The sequence below is a fragment of the Varanus komodoensis genome, unplaced genomic scaffold, assembly GCF_004798865.1.
Source record: "Varanus komodoensis strain SLA01 unplaced genomic scaffold, ASM479886v1 scaffold9, whole genome shotgun sequence".
Lineage (NCBI taxonomy): Eukaryota > Metazoa > Chordata > Lepidosauria > Squamata > Varanidae > Varanus > Varanus komodoensis.
In genome coordinates this window covers 29,393,411-29,410,346 of record NW_025336598.1, presented here as the reverse complement: position 1 = coordinate 29,410,346, position 16,936 = coordinate 29,393,411, and the positions used below count along the sequence as shown (strand labels likewise).

The 16,936-nt window shown below is 43.5% G+C and overlaps 1 protein-coding gene across 11 annotated transcripts in view; it reads right to left on the bottom strand.

Moving 5' to 3' along the window:
• Positions 1 to 16,936, bottom strand: part of STK39 (serine/threonine kinase 39) — a 200,211-nt gene that overhangs the window by 176,049 nt on the left and 7,226 nt on the right. The window lies entirely within an intron of this gene.

Sequence of the window (16,936 nt, the reverse complement as noted above, 5' to 3'; positions counted from 1 at the left end):
AGGATGCAGTAAAAGTGCTACACTCAATATGCCAGCAAATTTGGAAAACTCAACAGTGGCCACAGGATTGGAAAAGGTCAGTTTACATTCCGATCCCAAAGAAGGGCAATGCCAAAGAATGTTCAAACTACCGCATCATTGTACTCATTTCACATGATAGCAAAGTTATGCTCAAACTCCTACAAGCTAGGCTCCAGCAGTATGTGGACCGAGAACTACCAGAAGTACAGGCAGGATTTCGAAGAGGGAGAGGAACTAGAGATCAAATTGCCAACATACACTGGATCATGGAGAAAGCTAGGGAGTTCCAGAAAAACATCTTCTGCTTCACTGACTATGCTAAAGCCTTTGATTGTGTGAATCACAACCAACTGTGGCAAGTTCTTAAAAAGATGGGAGTACCAGACCATCTTATTTGTCTCTTGAGAAACCTATATGTGGGTCAAGAAGCAATAGTGAGAAGTGGACATGGAACCACTGATTGGTTCAAAATTGAGAAAGGAGTTCGGCAAGGCTGTATACTGTCACCCTGCCTATTTAACTTATATGCAGAGCACATCATGAAAAAGGTGGAGCTAGATGAATCACCAGTTGGAATTAAGATTGCTGGGAGAAATATCAACAACCTCAGATATGCAGATGATACCACTCTCATGGCAGAAAGTGAAGAGGAACTATTATTATTATTATTATTATTATTTTTATAACATTTATATGCTGCCCCTTGCCGAAGCCTCGGGGCGGCTTACAACACAATAAAATACAATACAATACAAACAATATAAAATTAAAATTAATAATATAAAATAAATAAAAAATATAAATGATATAAAAGAAAAGTTATAAAAGAAAAGAAAAGAAGTCGCCCTGGCCAGATAAATAAGTAAATATTGTTAACAATTAAAATGACGTTTAAATAAAAAGTTCTTCACCTGGCGCCAAAAAAGAAATAACGACGGCGCCAGGCGGACCTCTCTGGGGAGCACATTCCATAGATTGGGCACCACCGCAGAGAAAGCCCTCCTCCGAGTACCTACCCTCCTAATTTCTTTCACCTTGATGTGGGTGAAGGAGGAGAGCGCAAAAGTTGGCCTGAAACTCAACATTAAGAAAATGGCCTTCCGGTCCTCTCACTTCCTGGCAAATAGATGGGAAAGAAATGGAGGTGGTTACATATTTTATTTTCCTGGGCTCCAAGATCACCGCAGACGGGGACTGCAGTTGAGAAATTAAAAGACACTTGCTCCTGGGGAGGAAAGCTATGGCAAATCTAGACAGCATACTAAAAAGCAGAGACATCACCCTGCCAACAAGAGTGCATATAGTCAAGGCTATGGTTTTCCCAGTTGCAATGTATGGCTGTGAAAGCTGGACCATAAGGAAGGCTGAGCGCAAAAGGATTGAGGCCTTTGAATTGTGGTGCTGGAGGAGACTCCTGTGAGTCAGTCCTAGAGGAGATCAACCCTGACTGCTCTTTAGAAGGCCAGATACTGAAGATGAAACTCAAATACTTTGGCCACCTAATGAGAAGGAAGGACTCCCTGGAGAAGAGCCTAATGCTGGGAACAATAGATGGCAAAAGAAGAAGGGGACGGCAGAGAATGAGGTGGCTAGAAGCCGTTGGTGTGAGCTTAGGTGGACTCTGGGGGATGGTAGAGGACAGGAAGGCCTGGAGGAGTCTTGTCCATGGGGTCGCGATGGGTCGGACACGACTTCACGACTAACAATAACAGCTCAACTTCCTTTTTATCGGGTTGGGGTCAAATTCTCTGAAAGATTGAGCTGGCCCTTGCCTCAGGATGCATTTGGAGGCCCAGGTCTCATCTCAGATCTGCTGTCAGGAAGGAATGATTGGCAAGTATAAAGAGAGTGTCTTTTCAGCAGAGGTCCCCAAGCTAATGGAACACTTTCTCCTATATTGATAATACAGCCCCTATATTGACAACTTTTAAATGGACTTGGTTTTAAACTGCTTTGGAAATTTTAACGTTGTTTTAATGTTATTTCCTGCTTTTTGCATATAGCTATACGGGGTGAGTTCCTGTTGTTCCGTCCCAGCTCCTGCCAGCCTTGCAGTTCGAAAGCATGCAAATGCAAGTAGATGAAAGGGCACCACTTCGGTGGGCAGGTAACAGCATTCTGTGCACTTCGGTGTTTCGTCATGCCGGCCACATGGCCACGGAGACTGTCTGCGGACAAACACTGGCTCCCTCGGCTAGGAAACTGAGATGAGCACCACCCCCTAGAGTCAGGCATGAAGGACGTAATGTCAAGGGGAAACCTTTTTATACTGTTTTATTTAGCTGATTTTGTTTAATTGCTGCTATCACCATACTTTTATAATATTATGGGATCATAGCTTTATGGACCACAATATGCAATGATGACTATTTAATCTTTTAATATCTTGTAAGTCACCTTGGAAGAGGTGACTTGCACCTTGGAAGGGCTTACCCAAAAATCAGGTTATAAATACCAAAATTAATATTCATCGTATAGCCTAATAAATTATCTGCTCTTTTCAGTTCTCCAATCATTACTTACTATGTCCATGTCATTCAAAAAAACTTAGTGTTTCCCCCAAAACACACACTCATATATTTTTTCATAGTTGTTCATTTTTCTGATTTATGTGATAGCAGGAGATAGAGTCATACAAAACACATGCCAAAATGGCATGAATGGGTGTGAAGTATGATCATAAAACTGGGATATAGCCAAGTAAGTCATCAGGTGTCAACTCCATCTGGTTTTGGTCTTACCTCTTTGACTTGGCCCTTTTCTTCCCCTCCCTTCACACCCAATAGTTTCACAGCCTATTCCCTGCCATGTCTGCACCCTGCCTCCTTTCACTCTTTTGTCAACTCCTATACATCCAGAACAAAGACTTGTGGCATGTTAAAGACTAGCAAACATATTGTGACATAAGCAGTATCATTGGTTTGGATCACTGGTAGTACTGTTTTTGCTTCTATTATGTATGTTGCCCTGAGAGCTTCAGCTGAAGGGTGAGTCATAAATTGAATAAATAAATAAATGAATAAAACTTTTGTGGTCTTGAGTCTACTTGTTCAGACGCTGAGAATGTTATTTTGAGTTGGCAGATATATATACTCATATAGGGGTATATGAGTGTGTGTGCAGACAGACAGACAGGCAAGTTAGCTGCGAAATTAGAGATGAGCAACTTGTGACCCCAGAGATGGTTGGGCCTATGACTCCCAGCATCCTTCACCATTGTCTATGTTAACTGAGCCTGACGGGAGCTGTAACCATAACCTAAAACACTTGGAAGGCCATGAGTTGCCCACACTACATTAAAACGAATGGAATCCAAGAAATATAGAATGTGTTAATTATTTTAAACTTCAAATGTAAAACAAATTACAATGGACTGGATCCATGTTAAGTATGCTTTAGGCCCACTGAAATTCATGGGATTTTTTAAAGCTATGATTAACCTGTCTCACTTATTTCAATGGGATGAAACTTTAGACCCAATCAGTCACTGGAACATATCTAGCTTATTCTGGATTCAGTCAAGCCCATGCTCAAAGCAGTGCTGAAGGTAATAAACACCCTTGCACATTATCTTACCAATGCAGCTGTGCCCCATTCCTGTACCTTCCCTACAAGCAAAGAAGATTAATTTCTCCCCTTACAGCGTTGATCTGGTCTCTGGGATATATGAAGTTTCTGAGCATTGTCAAACAGATGCAAGTTTATAGCAGTGCTTGTTTGACAGGTATTTATATTTGCAGCTTCCTGCTTTGGACACTGCTTTTCAGTGCAACACACAGTGGAGTTGTGGGAGAGTGTGACAGCAGATCTACCATTTCATCCAAAGCTACCAGCTCAGGTGAGCTGGGAGAGAAGAGGCATGTCCTTGCTTGTTTCACTGGTGGGTGCAGATCTGGGGCAGTATCCAACCCTGCCCAGCCACCAGCGAGGCTCAGTGCCACTTCCAGTCCGGAAGTGGAAAGCTCTCAGTGCTCTGTTGAATCAGTGAAGATGCTAGAGCTCTAATCCTGTCCTAATATGACAATAACGTTTGCCAATAGCTTTACCTTCCCAATAAGCTAAATTTCACAGTTTAGTTTAAATGACTTCTACAAGACATGGTCATAAGATTTGCTTTAACTTTTAAAAACAATGCATTCCTGGATGGTAAGAAAATTAAAATGCCAGCTAATTCTCAGAAGGGTTTCACCTGTTTTGAGGGGTGGGTGTCAAAATAGATACGATGGAAACAGCTACATTTGTTGCACTGTTTGGGTATACAACCTAAGACAGTCCTATTTTTATATCAAAGGCATGTGAAAACTGTTCCAGTAGAGATCCTTCCTGAAACAGCTGATCTTTCTACCATTATTCATATTTCAGCAACCTCCAAGACACTTTGCAAATGGTTCCCTTCAGAAATAAAGTGGCTAAAAATAAGATGGTCAGATTATTGTCTGAATTTCACTGAACCAATCACATTTCACAAATGTCTGATGCATCCAAGGAGCTAGCAGTTTATTTCCCAGTTCAATGGGAAGTACTATTTTTTTAGCTTTAAAACATAAATGGTTTAGGACTGAGTTAGTTCAAGGGCCACATCTGCTCCCTGTTGAATTTGCCTGTCCATTGCAATATTTGATGGAGGCCTGATCCTGACTATGCCTACCTTCAGAGGCTAAAAAGATTTGAATAACTAACAAAATTCTCCTCTACCATCACTGCCAAGTTCTGCTTATTGGAAAAGAGAGGCCTTCTCTTTTACAAACCCTGTAAATGTGCAGGGGAGGGCCCAAGTGGGGAGTCCTGATGGGGAGGGTCCATTAGAGTAGTGATGGGACAGGGAGATACAGTGTTGACTGAAGGGTGAGGCAGGAAAGGGAAACGTGGGCTAGGCTAACTACTGTGACAGCTGGGAAATGAGGCTTGTGGAAATCGAGCTTGTGCTGGTGGTGCTGGTGGAGGTTATCTCAAGGCCACCATCTCCAGGTGCTCAGGCAGACCATGGGACCCGACAGGGTTTGGAGTGAAGGGTGGGGACAAGGGAGAGAAAGAAGATGAGCCCAGTTCAGTTCCCAAACCCATGACATGACATGGAGCTAGGGCTACCCAATTAGAGGGCCTGCATAGATCTGGCAGGCTAGTCCTTCTCTGGAGGGCCACACCTAGGGAGTGGAGGTCCAGGATTAATGAAACGGGGAGGGGAGGGTTGGAAGTAGTTTCTAATTTGGGTTCATGCACACTCATCTTCTTGTAGCTATAGTCTGTTAGCTGCAAATTGGAATAGAGCTATTTTGCAAAGAGACTGAGTGTTGTTTGAAATGTCTAAGGGGAGTCCAGCTCCTGAGAGCAACAATGGTCTGGATGAGAGCTAACAAATAGACGTTCCATCTAGGCAGGACTGAGATGTTGTTCGTTGGGATTGTTCTTCTGACCAGATAAAAGGAAACCTGTTCTTGATGGGGTCTTGAAAAACTCCCTTGAAAGAGTAGGTTTGTACCTTGGGGGTAGTCCTTGAGTGATCTTTGTCACTTAGGGCCCAAGTAGCCTCAGCAGCACAGAGTGCTTTTTACCAGCTTCAGCCAGTGGCCCAGTCACTCCCCTATCTGGCTAGCCTGGTTTCAGTAATCTGTGCTCTGGTAAACTAGATTACTGAAATGCATTTACATGGGGCTGCCCTTGAAGACTATTCAGAAACTAGTTGTGCAAAATGCAACAGCCAGATTAATAACAGGGGCCAGGCAGTTCAAACATATATCATCAATTGTAACCTGGTTTAAGCTATAAAGTCCTACACGTCTTGGGACCACAATAGCTAATGGAGAACCTCTCCCAGCTTCCTGGACACGACAATCAGGATGTGGGACCAGCTTCCAATTGTCACCTCTACTGCAAGGCTCTGTTGATAGCAACAAGGTGAAGGACCTTTTCAATGGTGGCCTCCCAGTTATGGAACAAGTTCCAAACTGAGGCCCACCCAACACCAATTTTAATACATTTTGGGTGCCAGGTTAATATTGTTGTCGACCACAGGGCATTTAATTAGTTTACTATTATATTGAGGCTTATGCTCAAAGAGGTCTTATGATTTAATGTATGTAAGCTATTGTAGCTCTTAACATTTGCTTTGATTCTGATATAGTAACTTTTATGCTATTTTACTGTTGCCTGTTGCATGTATTTATGTATTGTTGTAAGCTGCACAGCTGTAGGGCAGTATAGACGACATCATCAGCACCATCACAGGTAGGTGAGTCACAAAATGTACGGAAAGCCTTCTCAGTGACAGCCCCCAAACTAAGGAATACCTTCCCCAAGGCACAGTAAAGTTTTTTTTATTCACCTCAGCCTCTGAATTTTACACATTAGTTATAAAATGGATTTCAGCTGCTGGCACTTAAAAACTAAAAACAAATCAGAAAGGTTATTTTATTTTATTTTTTATTTAGGAGACTTCTATGCCGCCCCATTCGCCGAAGCCTCGGGGCAGCTCACAACCATAAATAAACTTCAATAGAATAATATAAATTAACAATATAAATTAAGTTGCCCTGGCCAAAGAATAAAATGAATAAATAATATTAACAATTAAAATAACATTTGAATAAAAAGGTCTTCGCCTGGCGCCAAAAAACAAATAACGACGGTGCCAGACGGACCTCTCTGGGGAGCGCATTCCATAGATTGGGCGCCACCGCTGAGAAAGCCCTTCTCCGAGTACTCACCCTCCTAATTTCCTTCACGGAGGGTTCCCGGAGAAGGGCCTCTCCCGCAGATATCAAGGGGCAGGCGGGCGGGCATATATGGACGTAAGCGCTCCTTCAGGTTTTGCTGTTATTGATGCTCTTATGCAGATTGCTGATTTTCCATATTGTAATTTGCAGCATTTGAGGTGCACAAAATTGGCAGAAGTATAGGCTGCTAATAACTTGAACAAGAGACGTGCACCATTTCTGACATTCAGACATTCCCCCTGCAGGCCACACAAACATGTCATGCATGACAGATGCTGAAAACAAGGGAGAAATGATATAACAAAAATAAAATGGCATCTGGGTTTCTACAGAGCTTGCAAACTGGCTGATTCTGCCCCTTTTTGGAACTCTGTAGCAGTTCTGGTCAATATTTTGCTGGGGGGGGTGGTGTAGGGTACCCCTGAATTTCAAGGGCACTGGGGAGTTGTGGATATGCACACAGCCCGTGGGCTTTCTGTTGCCTATGTCTGATTTAGATATCCGTGCGCTCCTACGCCTTGGCCTGGATCAAGGCTGGGGATGGACGTGTTTCAAGTAACAGAATGAAGTACAACAGCAGCACCTGGAGTGGGGTGGGGAGGGCATTCCACTCTGTGTACCAACACACAACTTTTTATTGCTTTAAAAGATAAAATAAACCAGATTATCCACTTTGTGAAATGAGCAAGTGTGGTCACCCCATCATGTTTGGTTTGGCCCAACATGTCAATGTCAAAAATAGTCACACCTTTTTAATACCACAGGAAATAAATAGAATAGTATCTATCCCTGGCTCAATGACACTCACTCAGCCCCTAACGATATTCTGAAGAAAAGTTTGCATGGGGGAAAGGGGGAGACACACAATTTAACCACCTTGATAGAATGCAGAATGTAGTTAAGTTGCTTGAAAAGAAAAAATTCAGTCAGTAAATATAATAAACAGCCAAGGATGTGTTGTGGGTAGGTAATCTGAGTTAAAGGAGCATGAACTAGATAATGGGTAGAGTTTTTCTCTTTCTACAACAGTTTTAAGGTAGCAAACAGGCATTCTATGTTTCTTAGTAATTAAGGACACATTAAATATACAAACATGAAAGTTTGTAGTTTCATTTGACATATGGAGAGGTGAGGGAAAAGAAACACTAGATCTGCAATAGGAGCTGTGCTGACAACTAGAGTTGTAACGATGGCTGAAACCATGCAGATTTGGAACAATTTCCACAGGGATGGTCTGCCCTACTTAAACTTACCTGCCTGTTCTACTTAAACCTGTCACAATTGTCTGAACAGCAGGGCTTTCCAATATTTATTAGGAGTTATTGGAAGCATGGATGGCTTCCTCCCTATGATTTTAAAATCACAGTCCATTTCAACTAGGACAAGACACAAATTAATACTAATAAAAACTTAGTCTCTTCTGAACTTAATTCAATATATGCTGGCTTGCTATTAGGGTTCATATATCTATCTGTATGCTGAAGACTTGTGTGTTTCTATGCATTCTGTATAAGATGCACTGTTATGTTACATATTAAGTAAGCCTTTCATAAGATTTATTTAAAGACATTGTACATTAAGGCTGTTATTATAATTACTTCAGCTATGTAGTATTTTAAATTGTTTTACTGTATGCTATATACAGCATTTTGGAATAATGGAATAATGTACAGAGGCATTGCCTTTTCCGTATCTGACTGCAATGTTCACACTGCCAAACTGCTGCAGAAGCCTTATATCCCTGCTCCCAACTCTGCATCAATAATCTTTTGGGAGGTAGACAATGTAAAACGCACAGGTAGTATCCAACCCTCGCCTCTTCTTTATCCATGACCAGAAAATGCAGTATGAAGAGCCTTCTGTAGGCCAGACTAAACTGTGGTCCTCCAGTGCCAGGCATCCAATGAAATGGGCTTCTCCTCCATAAAAGCTTGTGTGGTAAGTCTCCAAAGATTCTTAGCTGTTTTTCTGTGCAACGCACTATCCCTATGGAAGCGCTTTCAAATTTGCATGGTTTCAGCCATCCCACCTTTGCTCTCAACACCAAGATTCCCCAGTGGTCAAGCATAAATTGCTAGCTGCAGCCCTACAATAAGCGAAGACTGAAAAATCGGATATGCAGCTGAATTGGCACAGTTTGAATGATATCCTCCAGTAAACGAGGCACATACAAGTAGTTGGTACAGAGTGCAAAATTGGCACAGTGCCTTTTAAACAGATATATTTAACAGATATGAAATTTAAATAAAGATCGAATACATATTTGAGTTTACTATTCACCTTCTTAAAGACATTCGACATCCATGCCTCACTTACTGCAGTAAAGCTTGTTTGCTACGAAGAGGAGGAACTTCACTGGAAAAATAATCTTTAAATAATGTTTCTTTTATTTAAAAAAATATACTAAATGTAGCTTTTCCCCCACTCCCCTGAGAGAGGTACTGGAAAAATACTAGCCCCTCCTCGAGTTAATTAGCCTTCCAGGCTGACTGCCAGGAGCAGCCTCCTGCCCTTTTTTCATTGCCGTCACTTACCAAACCTAAAATGCACAATATCAAGGCAGCAAGGGACTACATTCTGGAAGTGAGAAGTTTTACCCCTTCCTCTTTTTCACCTCAGTGGATAACCAGGGGAAAAAAGCCCAAATTCCAAACCAAAAAGCCTCTGGCCTAATTAATGCTTTTGTCTCAATCACAAGAGGAGGAACGTACATAAGAGGAGGGGAGAATGCACTTATTCATTTATCCCCCAAAGAGTCTGCATCAGAATCTACCGTAATCCAAGGCCTCTTAAATTTCTGAGCACAACGTAGTCCATAGAACAGAATTCGAGGGACAGAAACAGCTGAACAAATATGGTTTTTAAAAACCTGACATGTTTAATAAATCATTTAAATGAAGAAACTGTTCCTCCTCTTCACATATATGGGGTGCTTCCAGACAGAGGGGCCCTAGCGCTGTCAACTGAAAGTGTTCTGCAGGTGTTCAGTCTTTTCTCTTGAACAAATACTCTGTGCTAATGAAAAAGACGGTGGAAAAACACAGGAGTGGAAGATAATGACATATCAACTTCCCATAAAATGCTGTGAAAGAGGCAGGATGATAGCAGTATAAAGCTTTGCCTGGAATCACCCACAGTGAAGGAGTAAGTTTCTAAGGGAAACAACATCAGCAAGGTCATGTGAAAAGCAACAAAAAGCATGGCATAATCATGGCACAGGAAATGAAACCGGAGAGCTGGAAGCCCGATCACACTCCTTTCTGTAGTGGATGTGGCACAAGCAGGGCTCAGCCTGGGATCATTTTTCCAGTGCCAAGACAGAGGGCCAGATTATGCATTGTCGCATTCTAGCTCCTTCCCACTGACCCAGTCATAACCTAAGAAGCTTTCATGGAGGTGGGCAGGATTCCAGGACAGATCTTCCCAGGCAGGCCTGAGGCCCAAACCTCCCATCACCCTTAGCCAACACAGCCAATAGTGAGGCATCATGGGAGTTATTTTCCAACAACATCTGGAGGCCCCTAAGTTGCTCACCCTTCCCCGTTCTTTCATTATAAACACTCTATGGCACTAATTTCCCGCAGTGAGGAGTTTCAGACTCCCAGTCACTCTCCAATCACAGCGGCAAGAAATTACCAAGGCTCTTGAACATGTACCAACACTACTGGACATGCAAACACGTGAGACCAGTGCTGGATGCTATTCTTTCCTGCCACACCACAACAGAGTATAGGATCAGTGCAAGCTTACAAAGTGGCATGTTTCAGGTTACTAAAACCAGTAACTTAAGACTGACTTTTTTAGTGCAATCCAAATAAGTGGGCTTGAGATTGCAAACTCCCAGGCAACTCTGTATATGACTACACAGAAATAAGTACCATTTAGTTCTATCTTACTTGCAGGTAAATGTGTATAGAATTTCAGCCTACATCCTACCGCATTGTGTAGCCTGGGTTTTCTTAATATTACATTTTAAGATATCAAGACAAACATAAACATAAACCACAAGAAGCATTAAAACGGTGCTCTTTCAGAGATCTAGAAAATATTCCATTGAAACTGGAGTATTACAAAACATAAGAGAGATAGAACCAGTACTGAAGTTTTTCTGGTACAACACAGAAAGTAACCATTCTGTTCTCATGGCTTCTTAGTAAGAGACAACTTTAAGCCAGAATGAAAGGGCACACACACACACACACACACACACACACACGAAACCTGAAAAGGTCACAGTGAGAACCCGTTTCAGACAATACAAGAACCCAGCCTTGTTTGCTGATAGCTAGGATGTCATGTTGTGCTAACCCATGATGGCTTTTTTTTTTTTTTTTTTTTTCAGACAAGTCAGCCTACATGGCCCCTGGGCTGTTCTAGGGTTGCAGTAACCCCTGATGGCCTGTTGTTTCCTCTGAACATGGATGACACGCAAAAGGAAAATGTTGCTTCTGGACATTTTTGCTTGCTCTTCCAGAGGTTCTCACTTTTCTACAACCCCAAGCAAGGATGGCAGAGACCCGCTCCTCCTTGCTGAGCAGGCATGCTGTGCCTCAACAAGAAGGAAGGGACTTGTCAGTTGCCCCCTTTGTAGAAGGCAGCCCCTGCACACTGCACAGCCCCAAGTGGGCCTCATGCCCACCTGATCACAGAAGGCAAGCCAGCTCATGAAAGCAAACATGAGAGGGCCCTTTTGCTGTACTGGGGCAATTTTCTCAAATGGCAACCTCTTCCCGTCAGGATCCTTCTCTCCTGGTGTTCCCTCCTGTTCTCCATGGGTGAGAGTCCCCTGCCCTTTTTTCTGACTGCTAAGGGACTTGGGAACGTGTAAAAGTTACCCTACCCCATTTTTAAAGGGATATGGAAAGGGACAGGCACGGCTAGGCAAAAACAGACTGTTAGTACAGCTGCCATATAGAAAAGACTCGTACCTCCCAAGATGTCACCTGGAAAGCCACCCAAGAGGAGGAGGAGAGAGGACCAAACTACACAGAGTGAGTCCGATCATCTGTCAGGCTCACCTGAGGTAGTTCACAAACATCAACAACCACTGTGAGTACACCCATGGTGGGTTATCTTGATGTCCAAACAAGGAGAATCATATTAAAAGCAATTCAACATTTTAAAACTGTTGCTGAAGAGTGCCACCATACATGATTTAGGCTGCATTTCCAGGCAAACCTTTGAATAAGTGCTCAGAGGCTCAAACTGTCAAGAGGTTTTACAAGGTAACTTAGTGACTCTTCACTTTCATTCCTGCACCTTTATGATGCCATAGCTAGTGGGCTGGGACTCCCTTCCCTCCCTGTAGAACCACAGTTTTTATGACCTGCTATGGGTGTAGAAGTCTGTGTATTTCATGCAGGTTTTGCTGCCTGTAGTAGCAGCACCATCATTTATTCTAAGGATCATCTGAGACACAGTATAGAGTATGGGTCCTCAAACTATGGCCCGCAGGATGGATCCGGCCCGCCATGGGCATCCATCCGGCACGCTCCTGTTCACCGCCCGCCCGCACGCTTGCTGCACGGGCGGGAAGGTGGTGGCATGCTTGCTCGGAGATAGTTTTGGACTCACTGGGAGATCTCCGAGTGAGCCACTGTGCACATGCCCGATGTAGCCTCACGCGTGCCCAACGGCACCTCACCGGCCCGCACCCCCAGGCACCCCCACCTCACCGGCCTGCAACCGTCACCACAGCCTTTCAACTGGTCTCCTACTCAAAAAGTTTGAGGACCTCTGGTAGAGAGTACAGAAGATATACGATTCCTGCCTGGGGGGCCTACAATCGATGCCAGATGGCTAGGACAGAACTAGCACTACATCCTCCTCAAGCAAAGCTGCTCCAGCACAGGGAAGACTTGGATGGAAAAATCAAGCAGCACACTCCTCCAGCTAACTGGCATGGGGCACCCTCTACTTTGGTGTGCTTCTGAACAAGGCCCACGGATATGAGGAAACTGTAGGTAAAGTTCCAGGACTATTTCCATTCATTTCTGTAAGTCTTGTACAGTTGTTCATAAGAGACAGTGCCTTCCCCTCTGTGGCCCGTAATGGCATCCAACATCTGTCACCTGAGGACAATATCCCATTAAAGATTGCTTCTGTTATTCCAATAGGTATACCCTCTTCAGCACATGCAGAGGCGGCACTACTGCATGGGTCCTCAAACTACGGCCCCTGGGACAGATCCGGCCTGCCACGGCCATCCATCCGGCCTGCACCGCTGTTCACCGCCTGCACGTGCACTTGCTGTGCGGGCAGGGAGGTGGTGGCTCGCTTGATCGGAGACGGTCTCCGAGCGAGCAAGCCGCCACCGCCTGCCTCCCATACGCGTGCGGGGAGGAGGTGGTGGATCACTCGATTGGAGATGGACTCCGAGCGAGCGAGCCACTGCCGCACATGCCCGATGGCGCCTCATGCAGGCCCGACGGCACACCTCACCAGCCCGTGCTCCAGGCACCCCCACCTCACCAGCCCGTGCATGTAGCAGTGGCCTCTCAACTGGCCCCGTCAAAAAAGTTCAAGGACCCCTGCACCACTTAGTGCTAGCACAATCACAACTACCACTTTGTGCCTCCTCTTAGGTAGAAAGATGAGTATGTCTCTACTCCGCACACCAAGATGGAGGCCAGTCCATCATTTCCTAGAAAACTTCCCTTCCAACTTCTCTGGAAAGCGTCTAGATTTTGGATCTTATCAGAAAGTGCACAAAGCAGCATCTGTCCACAGTGTATTGAGATGTAATTAGTCTAATGAGATAATTTACAAGATGTTATTAATCACATAACAGGAATAAAACCAATGTTAATTCAGCATGCAGTGCACTCTAACTAGTCAAGGCAGGTCACATACCCAGAGACTAAAGTGGAAATATTAACCCCACAGGGACCATAACAATTAATCTACCACCTATTTCATGATTATTAAAATCTTCACTCAGGTTCTTTCCAGAACACCCTAGAAATCTCTGAAAAGTACTTCTGTAAACAAGGAAAGTAAGTTAAGTATTTCTTCACCTTTGCCCAAATATTCCAAACAAGAAGAAGATTATTTTGGTGTTACCCAGAACAGGAAAACAACTATTCAACCACTCTGCCAGCAGTGGTTGTTCACAGTATTTGACTAAAGGACTCTACTCATTCAGGAGGAAATATGTAGGCCAGCCTTTTTCAACCAGATACCCAGATGTGTTGGACTACAACTTCTATCATCCCCAGCCAGTGTGGTCAATGATCACGGTGAACAGCAGCCTAATATACCTGGAGCGTACCAAATTGAGGAAGGCTGATACAGGTGATCAATGGCTCATCCATCCAACCGTACATACCAAGAATCCTGTGCTGCAGGCGTTTACTGAGCATCAGCACGAAAGCTGGCCATAACCAACTGGCTGACCGGCTGGTAACGTCTCAATGAAGCCATCCATGGGCCAACTCTGGATGACACGGCACAGCTCATCATGGATTATTTCATCCACAATCTGCAACAGTGCCAATAGGCACCAACTTGCATAGGCAAGCCCCTTGCATGTCAGGGGAACCTTGTATGTGTGGGTTGTGTGAAGCTTGTAATCTAACCCTAGCATAACCACAGTCACCACTGTGTTCACACACCACAACTTCCAGGGCCTGCACAGTCAAAATGGTGGTTGCACATATGCCCTTTCAGATTGCTAGCCACTGTGCAGCATCAACAAAGCTGTGGGGCCAAAAGACCCTTCATTCCAATCTTACCCCACTAGATGGTCTTTGGCAGGTCAGCCTCAGCCCCCATCCACGCCACCTACCAGAATGGGATGATAGTCCTGGCAGGGTTGGTGCAAGGATTACTAAGACAAAGTGTATTCCAAAAAGGCTCATGTGGAAAAGCAGGCAGGGGAAACATGCAACTCACCAGGTTTTGCTGGACTGCAATTTCTATTATTGCTCTTCATTTGCTATACTTAATACAACTGATGGGTGCTGGAGTTCAACAACATTTGGAGGGCCACATCTTCCAGTTCCTGCTCAGAAACACTCTATCAATGCTAGGTATCATACTTTTTTTCTTATTCTTGTTCATATTCTTTTCTTATTAATAAACAAAAGAGTTAGCCCACACTAGAGACATTCAAGGCGAAACTGGACAGACATCTGAGTGGGATGGTGTAAAATGGTGTCCTGCAACAGCAGGGGGTTGGACCTTCGTAGCCCCTTACAACTCTACTATTCTATGATTTGACAGGAGGTCAAGAGCACAGGGAAGCTACAGCTGATCTTTTTCCTCCAGCATATAACTGAACAATCACAGGTCTCTCTAAAGCCAGTTCCATATGGCTGTAGCTTCCTTGGACAATGTAACTGGTAAAGATACAGCAGCTGGTTACAGATCCAGCTGTCAAGAAGAAGAATCCAGATGCATTACTCAGTCTTTGCAAATCTAACATTGTCTAAATTCATACTCACAAGAATATTTTTTAAAAGTCTAGGCCTTTTAAAACAAGAGTGTAAAGGTGTTAATTGCTCCTTGCACAAGCTATATACAGCAGCTGCATGTATACACAAGTTGCTGCCTACTTTAGCTGAATCTACAAATTCATTAGATTATGCGTCCTCCATTTTACACCCGTGTGCCGTATGCACACCAGTTGTAAATATTCTCCCAAGTGAATCCAGCAATCCTGGAAAAGGGTTCTAGCTTAAATACAACGGCTCTTGCTTACACCAAGATTCAAGCAGTACAACTGACTCGTGTAGCACTAAAAGCTGTTTCTTTTTTGTATAGCTAATCCAAACTTTTTTAAGGGACTGACACAGACAGGAAACAAGCCTAGCTCCAGAAGGTGCAGGAGTTGGGCAATATGAAAAGATGCACTATTACAGTAAAGCATGGACTGAAGGACAGGCAAAGCAATTCTATTCTGAATTTTCCACATCGCAGTCTGGCAATCTAATTGTATAATATTTTCATTTGACAAGTACAGAGGACCAGCATCTGAAAGCTATAAAAGACATTCACTCAAATCTTAAAACTAGAACAAATAGTTATACAATACAGCTTCAATTAAATTTCACATTAAAGTTAATGGAAGATTCCAAATGGAGGGAGGGAATCAACAGTTCAAATATTATGAAATACTAACATTATGAAATGCCAGAGGGTGAAAGAAAAGCTGTGGCAGATTTAAGACGTAAGTATTCAGTCGCAAGGATATTTCTGGCCATTTGCCTTCTAACGCAAGCAACAATACCACATGTGCATGTTTTTCATCACAGCCAAGATTGCCATAAAGGCAGCATTGGAACACATGGCATCACCATGTACTTACTTGCAATCAAGAGTGATTTCTCGATTGAACAGTTGAGTGGGCAACTACTGTATCCCTGTATCTGACCAGCTTCTCACAACCACAGTCATGGCCATGCAACTTCGAGTCAAAGGTACGGTTTTCTATAGCTGCAAGCATAAGGATGGAGGTGCTATGGCAGCTTCACCTACTCACAGCCCTGACCTAAGTGGCAAGGAGAAGAGCACCGGGCTAAGGGAGCACTGAATGCCCTGCAAAACTAGATGCGTGGTTAAGGTGGTTAAGCTGACCGGACGCATTCACCAACCCAGATTGTTATATTAAGACCCTTATAACTTTAGGCACTATAATGCTGGGTGTAACAGTAATGCCAACCATCACAAGATATAAATAGTTAAATTATATAGCACTCTGCAGTTCTCAGGCCATACTTTCACACAGTTCCTTCAGTTTAAGTTCTGAATTATTCCCAGAAAATGCTAAAATAGAGGAGAAAAAACCCTCTTCTTTTCTTTTCAAGGAAAAAGGCACAGACTTTCTCAAGAGTCTGTTCCTGAGATCATTATCCATACTGATCCTGTCCTTCTTCCTCTTCCCAGGATGCCTCTATTGATTTCAAAGCAATAGCTATATCCTGAAAACAGAAGTGCAGACATCTTTATGTGATTTCATCACTGAGCAGAAACCTCCTCTGAGGGAAAACTGGGAAACATACTCTTGTCCGCAAAAGTATGAACAGCACCAAGCTAAGAAAACCCTCTTGGGCTGCTTTTAAATGAGCACAGAATGCTGTTTTGCTTTGTTCTCATGCTTCAGCCTTACCACCTGAACAATACAATTCCATCTGAAGATTGCAGTCTGAAAATACCTGTGAAAATAAAATGGCATTTCTTACAGCAATGTTTTATATCTGCAA